Below are 18,560 nucleotides of genomic sequence, written 5' to 3'. Positions count from 1 at the left end.
TTTTACTTCATGTAGTCTGGAAGACCTGGCCTGTTACTTGGCCAGGCAACTGTCTGAAGTCCTCCTTAAGAGGCAATGTTTGTGGATGTTTAATTTTGTCCTTGCATAGAGTCAAAGACCTCCTAAGTAAAGAGGCAATTGGCAGAACCCAAGGGATATGCAATCTATCCCCTGCTATTCAGTGTGTCATCTGCTTTGCTCACACCACTGTGTTGATGCATTACAGATAAAAACCCAAGATCTTGTGCAATTGCACAGTTGAGTCAGTTTCAAATGTGTAGAAGGGTTCCCACTTTCTGAACCCACACATTCTTGTCTTGAGCTCTCCCAGGCCAGGGATAAGAGCTGTGAAGTCTTACCTTCACTCACCTTTCATCTGCTTCACCTTAGCCCCTCAATGGCAAGGTTAAGAGCAACATTTACCCAGTTCCAGAGGTTTGTTTGTTGAGGTTGATATGACCCCTCGACTAAAACCTAACCCTTGTTTGAGCCACTTGCTTGTGTATAGTGTGTGCTATCTGTGCTTGTAGGATTGTTTGACTTGCTTCCTGTGCAAGTTAGGATTGTTTGACTTGCTTCCTGTGCAAGTTAGGATTAGTTTAGACTTGCTTCCTGTGCAAGTTAGGTTTTGCTTGGCTTGCTTCCTGTGCAAGTTAAGAGTGTGTGTGGCTTGCTTCCTATGCAAGTCATGTCTAGGATAGGCTGGCTCCCTGTGCCAGTTAGCTAGAAACCTTAACTTAGGGATGATTTTGCATGATAACATCTAGGCTCGAGTCGTAGTCTCCCTAGTTGTGTCTCCCTCCGTTATCTGGTTAGGCTAGTCCTTTATCCCTCCGTAGGGGAACTACATCGCCCTGATCTTCATACCAGATGAAGTATGTAGGCAGGAGATTGAGCTGATCTCTCCGGGCGCCTTTTCTTTTCTTTTGTGTGTGTGTTTGACAGTTATAGGCTCGAGTCCCCGACTCCCTATTAACTTGTTGTGTTGTTTTGGTTCGGATGCTGATGTAAGTCCAGTGATTGGCATTCAGGCTCCACGTTTGCCTTTGCCTGTGTTTGTTCGTGTGTGTGTCAGCCGAGCTACGAATGCTCTGATTCTCCTTCGTCCAAGGAGATACGTATGCATAGGATGCGATATCCTAGCGAGCATGTGTCGTTTCCCCGGTCCGAACTACTTCGACTCTGATGTCTATGCCTGATAGACTAAGTAGGCCCAGGATGCGATATCCTGCCGAGTCAGTTTCAGTCAGTTTCTTGTGTCTCTTTCAGCCAGTGTGTGTGTGTGTGCGAGCAGTGTTTAGCAACCATTTTCCTTCCTATTGTGCGTGGATCCCGTCGAGTACGACGGATGCGTAGGGGTGCTAATACTTTCCCTTCGCATAACCGACTCCCGAACCCATTCTCTTTGGTCGCGAGACCATGTTCTTTCCTAGGTTTACTCTGAGCGTTTCCTTTCCCTCTTTTGGGATAAATAACGCACGGTGGCGGCTCTGTTGTTCTTGTTTTCCCGCCGGTTTTTCGCGTGATGCGACAGTCACCATTTCCATTGAATTCCCACCATTAATCTGACGTATTTTCATCACTTTGGTAAGATCTATGTTTGTTTCTAGTTGTTTCAGAGTCATTTATCATGTTTTATTAGTTTGGTATCGCCTTTCATTCTATTACATGTTTATGTCAAAAAGGTCTCTTTTACGCTTCGTTTTGGTAGTGTTATTGTTACAGGCTGTTGCACAGGATTAAAAGCACTAATAGTGGAGTTGGGGATACTCAAAAAGGCAAAAATATGAAAATACAGCAGTTCAACACGGGCACCCGTGTGCCACAACACTGCCCGTGTTGTTGGATAGCAGTTCAACACGGGCACCCGTGTGCCACAACACTGCCCGTGTTGTTGGACAGGCAGAAAAACAGAGAGTTAACACGGGCACCAGTGTGTAGGAACACGGCCCGTGTTGATGCCCCTGTAACTTAATCTGAAAATAATAATTTTGGAGAGCACACACGGGCACCCGTGTGTACACACACGGCCCGTGTTGTTGGGCGCGGCTTGGAAACCTAAACTTTTGCTTTGTGAACCTATTCTGCTCATTAAGGGTAGTTTGGACCTTTCGCTTGGAGGAGATTCATCTGAAGCTATTAGAAGGCTTGGAAGGGAAAGGAGAAAACACTTTTTGACGTACGAAAAGAAACATTGCACCGGAGAAGATAGCTACTACGGAGGATTCGAAGACGGCGAGATTCAAGGGCATCACATTGAAGATCAAAATCTCCTAATTCTTTGTAATGTTTAATTTCTATACTATGATTTCTTTGAAGACTATGAGAGGCTAAACCCCCAATGTTAGGGGGGTGGTCCTGAATTGATCTGATGTTATGAATTCTAACTATTGATTTCCTTATTACGATGTTACGAATTTCAATTCGATTGTGTGACGTGCTTATGCTTTTGTATCGGACAAATACAAATAGATCTATGACTATCAATAACAGGATTGTGATTGTTAGGATTTTCACACAATTGGGTTTATAATTGCATCACCTAGGACTAGGACTTTTGTAAATCGCCATAAACCTTGATATTGTTTATGATTAAAACCAATGATTAATCGAATGGACATTTGAGTAAGAATTGGTAGTTTAATAGTTTCTTCCTTAAGGACTTAAGGAAGAACATTCCGAGGTTAGGAGATTGAATGTTTCAGGTGTATTAAGGAAATCTTGACTGAATTCATAACTGGTTAAATCAACCACTTCCCCTAGCATATTTTATATTAATCAATTATATTTTACTGTCTGTTGTGTTTATTGTTAGAATTCCAAAACAACCAAACCATTATCTTTTTGTTCTGATAGAATCAAAGTAAAATAAGTATTTCCTACGCAATCCTTGAGATCGATACTTGGAGATAAAACTCCTTATTACTACATCGGTAAAAATAGTACACTTGCTATTTTTCCGATCAGTACTATCGTTCCATTTTCCCTTTTTTTGTGTAAGATTTTACTTTTGTATGTTGTTTATGTTCCAAATGATTGATATTCTTGATGTATAAGATAGTTCATGAATATTCACTTCTGAAAATGTCTAATTGATATATGTCAATTTACATGCTTATAGTGACTTTATGCTAATCTTCTTCATGCTTGAAATATATTGTTGGTTCATTGGCTTGTTATCTATTTCATCATGAATTGTGATTGAATATGTTATAATGTTAGCAAAAATTCTTGTTGTGTGTCAGTCGCATTGCGAAAAATAGAGAGTCGCCACCTGATTTTATTTATTCCAAAGGAAAGGGAAAATAACTATAAAACCCTAAAAAACGGTCTTCACAACTAAGAGCAGATTCTATAGTCGGTTATGCAAGGGAAATGTATTATCACATCTCACATCTGTTGTACTCAATGGGAACCACTTTGCTTGTTTTCCGTATGTATGGATGTTATTATCTAAAGGTTACTTGCTATTTGTTAATGGAGAAAGAATAAGCTTTAAATTAGTGTGCTCTCCAAGGATTCGGTCCCTTGTGGCTACGCATCCTCATCGTGCAATAAGGAAGTGAGAGCTCTGTAGTTTCGAGTACAAAATGGAGTATGTCTTGATTGTTTTTAGTGGGCAATGTTAAGTTTGCGTTCTAGCAGTTAACATTTCTTGGGTGCTCATGCATATGAGGCTTAAGTGTTTGTTTGTTTGTTTGCGGTAGAATGGACGTGCTTGGATCATATTCTAGTATTTAAACATTACTTGTGTGCTCACGCATGAGAGACTTAAACGTTGTTCATACCTTGGTAGAACGACAATAACATGTCCTTTGAGAAAAGGTTTTGGATTCCCTTAGTCAAAAATTGGATTTGATTGGTTTTGGTTGATTTTAAACTTGGAGACAAGTATCAAACCATAAGCTAGGTACGACCGACAATCTGAATACTTGGGAGTTGAGAGGAAAATTGCATCCTAACCCCTCTTTTTCATCCAAAGAGTTTTTGTTTATGAAATATGTTTGGCGAGTTTAATCATTGGTACTTGGAGGGAACCAAGTATTTAACCCTTGAATAAGTACGAACAACAATCAGAGTACTCGAAAGTTAAGAGAACAAGGACATCTTAATCACTCTTTTTTTCTCTCGGAACATTGGATTAAGCTCATTTTATTGTTAAGTATTTTAAGTACCTGAGTGTTGTGCACAAGTACGTACACCCCAATTTTGCCTTCCAGTCTATTGTGAAATTGTTTTAAAAAGGCACTTGATGTTGGATCAAGTGTTTAGAATTTATTTTATTATGATAAGCGTGTGAGAAGAATGGGATAGAGATAGGTATAAGAGTGTGAGTAGAATGAATGAATAATGAGATACTTGACGGTGGATCAAGCACTCGTGTTGCTTTGAAGTGAATTTGATTTGAAAAACACTTGAATTTAGATCAAGTGTGTTTTATTCTTTTGAAAATGATCTTTTTATCATTTGATTTTATCTCGTTAGTTAGCATGCAATTGAAGGTAATAAAGGAAATGAAAATCCTAAGCTATTACATATTCATGGGAATGGGAGACATATTACCCATAATGGGGGGATGATACAAATCAATACATAAAATAGGAAAAAATAGCATACAAGTTACAAACCAATATCATGCCTAAAACAGTCAAGCGGTCATGGCAATTCTCAAGCACAATCACACAATATAATGTAAATGAGATGAATACAATAAGGATATTAGAAAATTGGTCTAGAGTTACAGGATTAAAGCAAGCACATAGGTGGAATTATATGGATCAAAGTGAAAAAGACATCAAAATGACTTTTAATCAACAAAAGAATCAAATTCTAAACGGATAATTAAATGCAAAGTTAATAACATGACCAATTGAAACCAAAAATCTTAATGGCATACAAACCTATCATGGTGAATTGAAATTTAGAAATGCATCAATACATTTTTAACCTAATCATGAACGACTTAAAACCTAATACATCTAAACATGTTAATCTAATTACTTCATGATTTTTATACGTCAAAAACAAGTGTTAGAAATATTAACAAGTGTCAAAAACAAGTGTTAGAAAATTTAGAAATGCATCAATACATTGTTAATCACATGTTAATCATACTATTTCAAAGGGTATTAAAATTAAATATCAGAGATGATTAAAAAAACGACTTAAAACCTAATACATCTAAACATGTTAATCTAATTACTTCATGATTTTTATACGTCAAAAACAAGTGTTAGAAATATTAACAAAATATGTGAAAAAATGGAAAAAAAATAAAATAAATAACCATCAAGCAAAAATAGGGGGGTTTCACTCTTGGAAATGGTGTCAGAAGAAAATAAGGGCGCAGGGCCCATAACTGAGCCCATTAGCCAATGCCTAGAACAGTCGGGGGGTGCGTGGTAAAACGTGGGGTGTAACACTGAAAAAATGGGCCTATGGGAGCAAGCTTGGCTCAGAGCACACAATGGAAGAGGGAAGCTAATTCAGCTATTCAAAAGAGATGAAGAAAAATGCACACCGTGACTTCCCAACATATTCACCGGAGAAGATGAAGCTGATGACGACGAGATTCTTAGGTACGCTCCTTCTACTATGCACCTACCTTTTCTTTATGGCCTTCGAAAGACACTTATTTTTCCTCTCTTTCTCGTATTGAGTGTTGAGTTCATGTTTTTGATGAGTGAGGTTGATTTGTGAGTGAATTTTGATTGAGTGTGATCAATTGAGAGTGAGGTTGATTTATGAAGTTGAGTGATGAATTTTCAGTGATGAATGTGAGAGTGTGATTGGAGATGATGAATGATTCTGAGATTTTTTTCAGGGGATGGATTTGGTGAAAAAAATGGGAAAATGAGAGAGAGCCCCCTGAGTCAGTGATGATGAGTTTCTTACAGGTGGTTCGAGTTTAACTGAATTGGTTAGAGTTTGTTATTTTTCTGTTACATTATTAGACATGCTGTCTATTAGGGATTTGGTTTTGGTTAGGGAATTGTCATTTCTGTTAGGTTTTTGTGTTAGGCCTGTTATGATATGGAATAGTTGGTTAGGAAAATTAGGGTAGTTATGAGCTGGTTGTGTGATGTTAGTTGCAAGTTAGTGAATGAGTGGTTAATTAGGATTGATTAAAATGCAGGTTAATTGGATGGTCTGTGATGGTTCAGTTAGTTTTGCTGTTGGCTTTGTTGAATGATATGCTTTTCATTGTATTGTGAACTATTGTGTTGCCATGCTAGTGTATATGATGCTGCTGCTTTGATGTTTTGCTGCCATGGCATTGTGGTTGTGATATTGTGCACTGCTGGCCTACTAGTTATGTGTTGTGTATGGAAATGTTTTCCTTGTATGATTGTTGATAGTGCATTGTGATGATAGGCCTGTTTTTGAAACATTGCTTGAATGGATTTGTGATAGGGCTGCAACTTGGTGAATGCTTGCTAGGTGATGTATTGACTGTGATATGAATTGTTTGTATAACCATGTATTGTTTGGATGCTATATCTTTGTTGGAAATGTATGGTTATCTTAGTATGCTTGTTATGTTTGGTAGTGAAAATGCCATGATGAAAGTTATGAGTGCTTGGTCATGCTTGAAATGTATGAATGGAAAGGTTTGACCTTGGTTTGTAGTATAGTGTATTGGAATGTTATTGATGGAACATGCTCATGTATGCCTTGCTTTGTGGATGAGTGAACGCTTAAGTTTGACTTTGTTATGAATTGCTTGAATGTGGGGCTGTTTTAGACAAAGTCATGTTTGGAAATGTGATATGTCATTGTAACTTGTTAACATGATGCTTTGGTTGGTTTTTGTAGGATGTGCAAAAGTGATGGAACGATGGAACAATGCAAAGATGACTTGTACTTGAAAACACAATGGGAAGATTTGGACCATGGCAATATCAAGTGGAACATTCAAGTGAAAATGGACATTAGGTTTTAGGATGGTCAAAGTTGGTTAGTTGACTTTGGTCAACTGGTTGACCAAAAAGTCAACTTAAATAGAAAAATGTATTTTTGTGTAATGACTCTTGTATAGACATTTGCAACGTATGATTGCATGAATGTAATGACACTTTGTGATGTAATGGATTGATATTGAAATAGCAATCATGTTGTATGCAATTGGACTTGGAAATGGAATGGACCTTGAATGAATCATGAAATCAATAACACATGACTTGAATGAAATAGACCTTGAATATGCATCACAATGCCCTTGGATCAATGAAATATGCCATGATATGGATTGAATCAAAGTGAACCTTGCAATGCCATTGCACTAGACTTGAACCAATGAACATCTACCAAGCAAAAGATCATGGGCATGTAAAACTTTGTTTGAACCTTAATCAAGGAATTAGGAATATGAACAAGTATTGCCTTGAATGAATTTTTAATCAAGTCGATGAATCATCCATAATGGACCAAATGAATCAGATGAACCTCAAGCTTAGATGCACACACAATGGATGATAGTGCCACAATTAGAAACTAGGGTTTTAGGGATTTAGTTGAGCTTGATGATGCTTACAACCATGGTCCAAGAATTAGGGTTTCCATTATGCTCCATGATAAAGACAACCAAGGTGGAGGGGTCACCAATACAAGCATGCCATGGAAGAACCCTAGCTCATGACTCAACCTCCTTTCAATGCTTTGTGTGATCAAGACCCTTGAATCCATGATTTTGTGCTTATTAATGCAAATGAATGTACTATGATGTCATGGATATGCACATGATATCTTAAACCAAAAGTTGGGTGAAAATGAAAAGGGGAGGGACAACTTTGGGGTATGACAGCTGCCCATATTTAATATTCTCATACCTGAATGTATGAATAGCGACGAATTTCAGACGTTCGAGGCATGAGAGGATTAAATATTAGAATATCCAAAATATTTGTCCGATGGGAATTAATGAATGTAATGTGAGGTAAGAGTATTAGTGAAATTGTTTAGTGGGATATGGAATGATAAATTGACTTTTGTGTAGGGTCAACTGTTGGGGATTATCTGACATATTTGTGGTGGAAATGGTGTAATTGTAAGAGAAATGTTAGGCGTGTATGATGTATGCAAAATGTTATTAATGCAATATGCTTGATTTTTTTTTGTTTTTGCCCCAACTAACAAGTTTTAGCAAGTATTGGTAAGAAGTGACTAGGTTCTCTGATGGGGAATATGCTATGTAAAAGGTTTTGAAACTGGTTCGCCAGGTGAGACCCGAGCTTTGGAATGATTGACAACTTTACTGGGGAGGAAACTGTGGGAATTGAAAATAATAATATGACGTCAACTCTGAGGTTGGAGATAAGAAAACGACCAATGTTATTTTCTAAGGATATAAAGGCATTTGACATCATACTGCGACTGGGGTAAAAAATGGACATCATCAGCTCTGCGGTTGGATATAAAATATGATTAATATCAGTTATGCGACTGGGGATAATGATTGACATCAACTCTGCGGTTGGGGATAAACAATATGATCAAGATCAATTGGTAGACATAAGCTATGTGACTGGAAGTAAGAATGGTAGACATCAATTCTGGGATTGGGGTGCAAATGATTATCAATAACTTTGTGGTTGAGGTAAGGATATATATCAACTATGCGGTCGGGGATAACGAAATCATCAACTCTGAGGTTGGGGATAAAATGGTATCATCAACTCTGAGGTTGGGGGTAAGGACGAAGAACATCATCTCTGAGATTGGGGATTGAATGATGGACATTAACTCTGAGGTTGGGAGCAGAATAATAGACATCAACCCCGAGGTTGGGGTAAGAAGTAAACATCAACTTTGAGGTTGGAGATAAGAAAAATAGACATCAACTCCAAGGTTGGGAAATAAGAAATGATTGACTTCAACTCTGAGGTCGGAGATAAGGAATGTAGGCGTCAACTCTGAGGTTGGAAAAAATATAGACATCAACTATGAAGTTGGAAATAACAATTGACATCAACTCTGAGGTTGAGAATAAGAAAGGATTGACATCAACTATGAGGTTGGGAATAAGAAAGTTTGGACATCAACTCTAAGGTTGGGAGTAAGAAATATTGGTATCAACTCTGAGGTTGGGATAAGGAAGAAAAACGTCAACTATGAGGTTGGGATAAGAAAGATAAACATCAACTCTGAGGTTGGGATTGAAAGGTTAACATCAACTCTGAGGTTAGGGATAGAAATGATAGACGTCAACTCTGAGGTTAGAAATAAAATGGTAAACATCAACTCTAAGGTTGGACATAAGAAAGATAGACATCAACTCTAAGGCTGAAAATAAAATTGATTATCAACAATTCTGAGGCTAGGGATTAAATGACTGGCATTAACTCTGAGGCTGAGAATTAAAGAGATATAAACATCAACTCCGAGCTTGGGGACTAAAATGATAAAACATAAACTCTGAGGCTAGACGTCAACTCTGAGGTTAGGGATAAAGTAGATAAATATCAACTCTGAGGTTGGGTATAATAAGATGAACGTCAACTATGAGGTTCAGAGATAAAAATGACTAGCATCGACTATGAGGTTGGGAGTAAACTCAACTCTGAGAAAGATCGACATCAACTTTGAGGTTGGACATAAGAAAGATAAACATCAACTCTAAGATTGGGATGAAAGGTAGAAATCAACTCTGAGGTTGGGAATAAGAAATGTTTGGACATCAACTCTAAACTCGGCTGGAAAATTTATAGAGTCGCTATCATCCTTTATTTGTTCCTAAGGAACAGGGAAATAATGATAAAACTTACAAGTTAAGGGGAGAGACTAAGAGTCGGTTAAGCAAGGGGAAGGTATCAGACACTCTTCACCTCCATTGTACTCAATGGGATCCTCCTCTAATTCTAGGGTTAATGTGTATTTATAAGGAAAGTTTACCTATATTACGTATTCTTGCATGAGTTATTTATTTATAAGGAAAATGTTATTATTTAAAGAAAATGTTTAATTAAAAAGAAGGACACAAGAAATGTTTTTGGTTATTGTACTCGCTAGAGTGCTACGACTTTATGCCTACGTACCTTCATGTTTGATGAAGGATCAGAGCACCGTAGCTCTCTTAAAAATGTTTGGTTGGTTGGTTGTTTTTAGATTATTGAGAGTTCTCAATACATCGGGGACGGAGAAATTATTGATTTTAGAAAAATGCCTCAAGGAATAAGGGCAGAGGACTTATAGTTTGACTGTGTGGAATTGATTTTGATTGACTTGGTTAATTGCAAAAATATTATAATTGATTTAATTAGAAATTAAATTAAATTGATATATACATAATTGATTTTTTATTTGAGCACACTAAACGTAATTAATTGTCGAAGAAAAATTGATACGATCTTGATTAAACCCTAGTTATTCCTAATAATGTCTGAGTACTAACTCTAAAATTAATCGCTAAATTATTCTAATAAACCCTAATCGTAAAACATATTTTTGTATTTTTTGTAATTAAAATAAAAATAATCTAAACCCTTGATTATTAAAAGTATTATCTTAATTAAATTAATTAGTTATCTATAATGCTAATGATAAAAAATAATTGATAGAATTATTTAATAAGAAAATAAGTTAAGTTAATTAAATAAAACAAATAGGGCAGGGGGTGCAATTTGCATTCGATAGTAGAGGGATTTGCAAAATGGGTGTGTGAAAAGCATTGGGTTTTAGGCCCATTTACTCTGAAGCCCATGTTGGAGGGAGGGATCATGAGAGAGAGTCAACGATTGACTCTCTCTAGGGTGCGTCTGATAATAATCAGAGGGATCAAAAGGTCCCACATCACAACCTTAGATCTGGTGTTCTAGTCAAAGTAAGCGCATTAGAAAGATCAAATTGCAAGTCAACGCGGGTGTATACTACGCGTGGGGCATGAGATCATCAGTTGACTGGGATAGTCAATTGATTTGAGACATCCTCGAGTGCCACTTGGCACACATCAAAGGAAATGCAGAGAGAGTACATAAATGAATCTCCTTCAGAAGCCTCATTTCTTCCCTTTCTTTCTCTCTCTACTCTAGCTCTCTTTTATTTTTCTCTCCCTTCTCTCTACACCACCCTCTCTCTAAACCACCACTCCAGCCACCCTCAAACCTAACAACCACCACCTAAACACCGTAATCTCCAGATCTTCGGTTGAAGTTCAACCAGGATCTTCAACCGGTGTTCATCTGGATGGTGAACACCTACCCAGAAACCCTATAGACCTAAGAACTCTAACCCTAATCTACAAACCCTAACCCCAAACCAAATAACCCTAACCCTATTTCACAACCCATAAGAACCCTAACAATGGTCATCCCTAACCTATGAACCCTAACCCTAATTTTCCAAAAAAAACTTCAAATACAACCTAAACCCAACAAGAACAACAACAAACCATAAATTGTAACCTCCTTACTCATAATCGAGCATCATAAAAAAAATCAAACCAAGATTTCAAATCCCTAAATTCTCTTAAACCTTAACTCCACTCATCACAACATAATATCAAAAGCGAACAACAACATAAAACACGAGCAAGCAACAACAAACAATAAATAGAGGTCAAGATCCACTAACCTAGAGAGACGAGGATCTCTCTGGTAAGGTTAAATTTTAATCTCTCTGATTCCTTTTTATTTTTGTTTCTCTTTACTTTTATAATTCCCTCATTCTCTTATTTTGTCTGCGAGGTGCAATGGTGGAGGCTAAGCTCATATGCTTAGAGTTTCGGCGTAAAACCCTAAGTATCGAATTTCAAGAACTTTGGTGGGGGGTTTTGGATTTGCAGCAACAACTTTAGGGTTCAATATATTTTTTCCTCCTCCCATTCTGATTATTCTTAGTCTTTTTATAGATTAAAATTAGGGTTAGAGTTTTAATTAAATAGTTTAAATTAGGAAGTTTGTAATTCTGATTGATTGTAATTGATTCAGATTAAGATTTGGTTAGATTTAGGGTTTTGAAGTTTGATGTATCTGGACGATTCTCTTTGTAATTTGAACTGTGTAATGTATCTTATGAATGAAATTGGAACCCTTTATTTGAATTCAAAAACTACAAGTTTTAATCTGTTTTTGTTTCCAATTTGCACGTAAGTTAGAGTTTCTGAAGGTTAGGGGGAATTCAGGATGGATCCGGGTCATGGACATGACCCAGTGGAATGGTGGACTTGGGTATTGCATGACCCAATTGATTTTGGACTTGGGTTGACCTCTGGATCCACCGAACTTGGGCTTTGGTCAACCATTGACCAACCCAATCTTAACAATAATAACCTGATAAAAACCTCTAATTATCTCTAAACTAATTAATTAATTTGTAATAATATTAATGAATATCTTAGAAAAAATAATTAGTTTTATTAATAATCTAACTAATGAGTATTAACTTAATCAATCTTAACTAACTAAATCCCTAATCTAAATGTAAATTAACCAAGTTTATTAATTTACTTAAAAATTTGGATTATATTAATAATAATAATATTGATCAATATTCTTAATAAAACTAATCTAAAATAAATATTAACCCTCTAATTGGTAATAATATACCATAACAATAACCCTAATTAATTTTAGGAACAAAATAGTTATCAGTTAATCGAGACGGATCAGGAAAAAGTCAAAATGCTCCTCCTTTGACTTTTTAGGTCTTGGGGATGACCAAATGACTTTTACCGGCTCTGGACGTATTAGCGACCTAAACCTTAGGTTAGAAGAAAAGTGGTCAGAATTTGGGGTATGATAAACTCTGAGGTCGGGAATTGAAATAATAAGCATCAACTATGAGGTTGGGGACACAAATGATTGTCATCTACTCTGAGGTTAGACACAAGAAATACTGGCATCAACTTCAAGGTTGGAAACACAAATGATTGACATCAACTTTGTGGTTGGGTATAACAGGATAGATGTTAACTCTGAGATTGGGAATAAAATGATAGACGTCAACTCTGAGGTTGGGAATGACAATGATAAATATCAACTATGAGGTTGGAAATGACAATGATAAATATCAACTATGAGGTTGGAGATAAGAAAGATCAACTATATGGTCGGGAGTAGAAAATATAGGCATCATCTTTGAGGTTAGGGACAAGAAAGATTGGCATCAACTCTGAGGTTAGGGACATAAAAACGGTATCATCAACCTTGAGGTTCGGGATATAGGGTAAACTTCAACTTTGAGGTTGGAGATTAAAATGATAGACATCAACTCCGAGGTTGGGAAAAAGAGAGATAGATATCAACTCTGAGGTTAGGGGTTGAGAAGATAGACATCAACTTTGAGGTTAGGGATAAGAATAGTAAACATCAACTCCAAGGTTGGGAATTCAAATGATAGACATCAACTCTAAGGCTGGGGATAGACATCAACTCCAAGGTTGTAGATAGACAGGACATTAACTTTGAGATTGGGGTAAAAATGATCAACATCAACTCTGAGGTTGGGAATTAGAAATGATAGGCCATACTAAGACAATGCTTTGAGAAGATGGGATAGACATGAACTGGGCCTTGAGGAGGTTGTCCAGACAAGAGCTGGGCTTTAAAATAATGTTGATCAAGGTTGGACCTTAGGAGGTACTAAGAAAAATTGGACTTCAGGAACGGGCCAATAGGGGTTGGCTTGATGGATATGCCAAGAGTATTTGGGCTTTCGCTTGTTAAGGAGAGGCTTCATGCTATGTTGAATGATATGCATGAGCAAAATGATATGAATAATGCATGATGACTTATGAAATGGTCTTGAAGATCCAACAAATTCCCCGAGATTGGTCATGTATGATGGACACTAGGGGATATTTTGCTTGGTTATAAGGATTCTTGTTGAAAGGTTTCGAGATGTGCTCAACATGACTTCCCAACATCTTGGTCTCTTGATACCACTGAAGTAGGGAGACTGATCTGGATCTTCTGATGCCACATGCTTTATCTGAGAGGCTCTGAAAGTATAGAGAGGAACTTCCCCTCTATATCCAGTCTTGCCCCAATTTGTTGGGTATCTGCATGGATTGCCCCAGTCACAAGGAATGAAGCGACTTTGTCAAAGAACGATCTTGATCTGACCTGCCCCAATGTTTTGGAACTGTGTACCTCTGATTAACCATCTCTTGAAGTGGTTAACTTCTTGTGCTCTTGGGGTGGCCTGCCCCAGTATGAGCCTTGAAGTAACTTCACCTCTAGTTGGTTAATAATTAAGGGAATGCCCACTACCAACCGGTCTTGGAGAGATTTGATCTCGACTTGAGTGTACCAGATTGATTGAATCTTGTAGCGGCTTGCCTTTCTGCTTAACAGAGTCTTTAGGCATTCTGTCCCCGATGGCATCAACTAAAGTGACTTGCCCCTGCTCAACGGAGTCCTCAAGCATTATGTTCTTTGGTATGACCAATCTCCTTAATTCGTGCTCATTATGGAAACTTTCTTGATGTCAAATGCTTACTCGTGAGTAAAAATGTTCATTTTGGAAATGATAATTACAATGTTATGTTTATGTCAGTTTTGAAATCCAAGTTTGTTCACTGGAATTATGACACATGGTGAATGGATCACTAATTGGGATTCCATATCAATACCAACATAAATGATAAGCAAATCGTTAGGAATCAGTTTTAACACGGTCTTACTGACTGTAGTATGATTTCTAAATAAACACTGCTTAAATTAGGTCTTTTGAGGGCTATAACATGGTCTAGTTCACGGTTTTATAGAAAAGGATTTATGGCTAAAAACTTATTCTAACCCACCATTTCTTCTTGATATTCTCCAGTTCTACATTCAGATAGTTCAACACAAGTGCTCATTTTCCAAAAGGGATTTTTAATAGTGGAAGTGAAGGTTAATGAACCAATGAGGTTTTCAGAATGGCAGTCACCCACCTCCTGTTTGGTTAGTGGCCGCACGAATTTGCTCTTGCTGAATATTTTTTTGGGGCCTTTTTTTGCTTCTTAGTTTTGTTTTTGCTTTCCCTTATTTTTTTTGGACTGATTCAGATTTGTAATCCATAGGGATGCCCTAATTTTTTCCTAAGTCACTCGTTTTCAAGTTTTCGACTTAGCGGGTTTCCTTTCTTCTTTTCTTTTTGTTTTATGGATTTCTTGTTTTTTATTTTGTTGGAACAAATCATGTGGCATTTGTTCGTTTGATTTGAAGGGGTTGTGACTTCCTCATTCCTTCTGTTGGTGAGGGATAACCATTGTGAATTTTATTTTCGACCTTTTGTGAGGGATAAGTGTCGCATCCTGCGAAAAAACAACCGGCGGGACTCAAACAAAAAACACAACACAGAGCCGCCACTGCGCGTTATTTATCCCAGGATAGGGAAAGGAAACGCTCAGAGAAACCTGGAAAGGAAATGGTCTCGCGACCAAAGAGAAAAGGTAAGGGAGTCGGTTACGCAAGGGGAAGGTATTAGCACCCCTCACGTCCGTCGTACTCGACGGGATCCACGTTCTAAGAAAAGAAAAGGTTGCTAAAACATCACACACACACACACAGGGAACGCAGGTGGGGTTAAGAGAAGGGAGCTCGATAGGACATCGCATCCTATGCCTACATATCTCGTCTGGAACGAGAATCAGAGCCACTGTAGTTCGGCTTACACACGCCAAACAACACAAAACGCACAAACAGATGGCAAACATGGAGCCCGACAACCACTCGATGGAATTACGTCAGCATCCGAACCAAAACACGCACAAAACGGCAAACGTGGAGCCCGACCGCCAATCACTGGACTTACGTCGGCATCCGAACCAAACACGCAATCAGATAACAAGTAAACATACACAAAAAGAAAAAAAATGCCCGGAGAGACCTCGCACGGTCTTCTGCCTACATACCTCGTCTGGAACAAGGATCAGGGCGATGTAGTTCCCCCTCAAGGGAAAGAAAATCTAGCCAGAAACCAGGGGAAGACACACTACCAGGGAGCTGGACTCGAGCCTAGTGTTGTCATGCATCATTACCCTACGTTGAGGTTTCTACCTACTTGCACAACTGCAAGCTAATCCTATCCAGGAAAGAAAGCCAGCATACAAGCATACAAGCAAACAATTCAAGCATTTCAAACAAATATTCACATAGCACACACTATAACCAATCAAGTGAGGCTCAAACAATGGGTTTGACTGCCGAAGCAAGTCATCTGTACATGGGTATTATTCGCTCTTAACCTTGCCATTACGAGGCTAAGGTGAAGCAGATGAAAAGGTGAAGTGAGGATGAGACCTCACAGCTCTTATCCCTGACCAGGGAGAGCTTCAGACAAAGGAACGTGGGTCCAGAATGGAGGGACCCTTCTACGCTCAAAGACTCTGACTCGATTGTGCAACAGCACAAGATCTTGGGTTTGTGTCCCAATGCATCAACACACAGCCGTGTGAGCAGAGGGACGACTCACAGAATAGTGGGGGATAGATTGCATATCCCTTTGATCCACCAATTGCCTCGTAGAGGTCTTTACCTTCTTGGCACAAATGTAAACAACCACAAACATCGCCTCTTAAGGAGGACTTCAGACAGTTGCCTGGCCAAGTAACAGGCCAGGTCTTCCAGACTACATGAAGAATAGAAGTCCTACCTCAAGTGGTTTAAAAACCAAGCAGCAAGCAAGTTCTTAAAGAACTGTAAGCGACTAAATGTACCTGAAATCAATCAAGTATCATCAGTACTCAGACAGACAATAATAAACAGCAAATGTTAATCAGTCAGACTATACAAACAACACAAGCACATAAATGTAAGCTACAAGCTCAAGCTTAAGCTTCACAACCTACAAAACAAAGTTATGTTAGTTCTCCACATCAAACAAATTCAATTTTATTGACTTGAATCATTCTCCTTAAGCTTTGCGCATTTCATCCTGAAAAGTCAAACCAAATGTGAGAAACTGGACCACTAGGCCAAGCCTAGGGCCCAAAAGGGAGAAAAAATTCTAAACAGCAAATAATTCTCAACCAAAACCAAATTAATGCAAATAGAAAGCAAATGCAATTGATCCCATACTCATATCATTTACCAATCTCATTTCATGCACAATATGGTACAAACTAGGTCAAATGCAACATCCAATGTCCAAACAGAATGAATTCCATCAAAAGCATACCAAAATAATTCCAAAAATCCTCACATAATTCACACCTAAACAGGACATATTCAGGGTATAGCATGTCAATTTTCAGCTCAATTGGACAAAAGGAACTAGGTCAATGAAAATCAAGAAATCCAGACAAGATTATTCAAGCCAATTCAAGGTATCAACACATGCATTTACTTCAAAAATTCATAAATCAGTGAGAACATTTAAGAAATGAATGGGACCAAAACAGTGATGTCCTACAATGTGTCTATAATCAACATACCAAATTTCACATTCATCCAAAACCATATGAGAATTTCACACAAGATATACAAACATGTGTCATACAAGGTTGCACAATGAACCAACAGAGAAGAAAAATATCAATCAAATTGAAAATGCCATAGAAAAATCCAGAAAAATTCACATAACATCTCAACATGTCAATAATCATCCATGCAAAATTTCAATCCAATCCAATAATCATAGGTCATGCAAATAATTTCATGAAGTTGACCTAGCTAGGTGTGACACAAATTGTCACACCTAGATTCGAAAAATCATATCTCACTCCTCAGGTATCCAAAAATCACAAAATTTATATGTAAATCACCATCAACATGTCTAGAATGAGCACAAAAAATTTCAATCATTTCTTTTAATGTATGAGCATTTCACAATGAAAATGGCAAAACATGTAAAAATACACACAAGTCAAAGTTCTATAGTCCAAGTCAACAATTCACCATGCACAACTTCTAAAACCATGCTCATAAAAAACTAGGGAAAAATTGGGAACTAACAAAAAAATCCTCATAATTTTCTGATTAGCCAATATTTTTCTATGATTTTTCTAAGGTTTAAATGATTTATTAAATAATTATTTAGTGTTATTATTAATTAAAATGGATTAATGGCAATTTCGTAATTATTAAGTCCCAGGGTCAAAACGCAACGTTTCAGTAATGGAGTGGCACGCCGTGGTTGGTTGGATTTGCGCGGCAAACAGCTTTTGAAATTGGCAAGGCAACACAATGGATCAAACGAAGGTTTTTTCCAGAAAGTTCATCATCATCATCGTGTTTTTTCCAGAATTCACATGAACACAAGAACAACAAAACTCCACTAAAATCATCATGCGAATATCCGTTGGAAAGGTCTGAGAACGTAGAGTCCAAATATGTACATGATTTTGTCTAACTATTCCTAAATCTCCTGGATCGAGCGAATTAGGTTTCCACATCTAAACTAAAATTCACAATATCTCGATCTATGGTTCATCACTTCAAGAACTAATTATATCATGATAATCTATGTCAAACACTCTATCAAACGCATATACCAATTCATCATATCATGAGATTCGATTTTGAAGTACCTTGAGATGGCAGTGTCGAATCTGGAGGTGTTTGCGCGTGTATTCCCAAAATAGATGAAGAATGATGATAGGTGAGTTGACTGGAGGTGTTAGGTTCGATGGAATTCGC

The 18,560-nt window shown here is 37.6% G+C and overlaps 1 long non-coding RNA gene across 1 annotated transcript; it reads left to right on the top strand.

Moving 5' to 3' along the window:
* Positions 1–5,293: 5,293 nt before the first annotated feature.
* Positions 5,294–7,138, top strand: LOC127084244 (uncharacterized). Its single transcript, XR_007788663.1, has 2 exons — positions 5,294–5,579; positions 6,817–7,138. It is a non-coding gene; the product is annotated as an uncharacterized LOC127084244 (long non-coding RNA).
* Positions 7,139–18,560: the final 11,422 nt, after the last annotated feature.

Source organism: Lathyrus oleraceus, chromosome 5 (genome assembly GCF_024323335.1).
Source record: "Lathyrus oleraceus cultivar Zhongwan6 chromosome 5, CAAS_Psat_ZW6_1.0, whole genome shotgun sequence".
NCBI classification, from domain to species: Eukaryota; Viridiplantae; Streptophyta; class Magnoliopsida; order Fabales; family Fabaceae; genus Lathyrus; species Lathyrus oleraceus.
This window is presented reverse-complemented; position numbering and strand designations above follow the sequence as displayed.